Source organism: Geospiza fortis, unplaced genomic scaffold (genome assembly GCF_000277835.1).
Source record: "Geospiza fortis unplaced genomic scaffold, GeoFor_1.0 scaffold112, whole genome shotgun sequence".
Classification (NCBI taxonomy): domain Eukaryota; kingdom Metazoa; phylum Chordata; class Aves; order Passeriformes; family Thraupidae; genus Geospiza; species Geospiza fortis.
In genome coordinates, this window is record NW_005054298.1 from 10,115,356 (window position 1) to 10,117,642 (window position 2,287).

The window sequence follows — 2,287 nt, forward strand, 5'->3', positions numbered from 1 at the left end:
AAACACCAGCTAAAAGCATCATTTGATCTAGATTAGAACCCTACTTTAAGTGTTTGAAGTAGAAAAGCAGTAGGAGCTGATTTGAGTCTCCGAAACCTTTTGTCAATAGAAAAGATCTGAACAATTTCCTTTTAATTAAATGTCTTCATTTTTATTATGATTTCTTTAGTTCTTGGACAGTACAGAGGGGTGTGATATTTATCCAATAAATAACAGGCTAACAGGATCACTAACACTTCCACTGACTCAACCTCGGATCATGCTGAGGGTGACCAGATTGGTGCAACAGATCCACAGGAGTATGGGATTCACCTTGCCCCACTGCAGAAGGCATCTAAGCTACTTGGGGGTCCCTCTGTAATCAATGAGAAGAGTGACACATGTCTTTCAGAGGAAAAGTCCACCCCATTCCATGTGTCTAAGACAGGAAAGATTCATTTCACAAGAGGGATGTGCCAATCTCTTGCCCTGGACTTTGAAGGAATCCGAAGGGTTCATCCCATATATAGGGATCCTGAAGACAGGGTGAGGGTTTGTCCCATATGTACCTGACTCTACGTACCTGATTCTGTCAATCAGCTCAGGAGGGATCCCACAGAGAGGGAGAGGAGTGCATCTCCTTCAGCTGCTTCTGCATGAGACGGCTGGTTCATTTGCAGCAAGTGTAATTCACTGGCCAGCTGCTTTGCTCAGCAGTTTTCATTCCAAACTCATTGCTGTGCCCATGAGGATCACCTGTGAGCCTCCTCACCCTCCCTTAAGGCTCTAGCCCTGTGCACATCAACCCACCTCTACAAAAACAAGTGGAAAGTCAGTCTCTTGAGTAGCTGAGCTAACTCTTGCTGCAGCCAAATTAAATCTTTCTCATCAAGGAGCTGGATGAGACACTAACTAGTCACAACTGATGTTTCTATCAGTTGCTCACCCAATAATTGCTTCCCATCACATACATAATGCACAGATTAATTTCTCCTTTCTCCAAACCCAATATTCAATTTGCCACTGTCATGGCCCATCACAGATCTGCTAATCTGTCCTATTTCTGTCTCCTTTTGGACAATGACCAAGTCAGTCAACAAGCCATTTTTTTCATAAATCTTCTGGCTGACAAATTTGCCCAGCCCTTGCTCTGAGCCCCTCTCCCGTACAATCCCTGCTGTGCTGCCACTGTCCTTCAAATCACCTCTGCCAAGAGGCAGTGAAAGTGCTGGTCTGCTAACAACAGACCAAGACCAGCCACCATTTGCCAACAAAAAAAATTAACAACAGACACAATGAATTATGAAAAAAAATTACTTTTTAATGTACAAAAGGTATTTATATACAGGTTCAGCATGTTACCTCCATTCTTATGATGTAGAAAACAGCTAAAAATGTTCTTAGGATATAAATTTGACAGAACAATTCACCTACAGTACTTTTAGTAATGATGTCTTCTATACATAATATATACAGTGCTGGAAAGATTATTATAATACTTTTTCAGTAAATGAAGGAAGACCACCACTGGAAAGTCCAAAAAAATCTCAAGTCATTGGAGATTTGGTTTTGCTTCTGTATTTGAACGTTTGCTAATGAGACATCTGTGAGGAGGGACTCAGGAGCCATTGCTGCCCTATGCAGCTGTTAAAAAAGTCATTAGCAATAAAAGGACACATGAAAGCCTGATCCATCTCAGCATAAGGGATGCCCAGTTGTACTCCAAGCGTCCAGGACAACATACAATGTCCTAAAAACATGTACTGCCCTCTTTTCATAAATGCGAAGGCAAGGGCAAGGTCAGTAACTGCAGGAGAATATATACAGCAGACTATAAAACAATCCCTTTAAACACAACTTTCACAGGAGACACAAATAAACAGCCAGGCTCTTTGCTTTGCTTCCCTGTCCTCCTCCACCCTGGACATCAGCAGGGCAGGGCTGGGAGCACCCTGTGTGCACCCTCTGCATTTGGGATGAGGATGATGAGACTGCAGGATGCTGAGCAGCACCTCCCTGCACCAGCCCTACCCAGGAATACCTGGCAGCAAAGGTCTCCTGATCCACCACTGCCAAGCACAGCTCCTGCCTACCTGCTATCACAGAGTTTGCCTGGAGGTAGCACGTGGCATTTTCATGTCAGCCCCTGGTGATACTGGGAAGAGTGATCCTGACATCAGGTTGTGCAAAGGAAAGCAAAGACAACAGAAAACACCTTTACAGAGCTGTCCTGGTCCTGTGCAGGGTACAGAGTAGGTGCAAATGAGAACACGACACTGATACAACAGGGAGATGAGAAGGAAAGAGT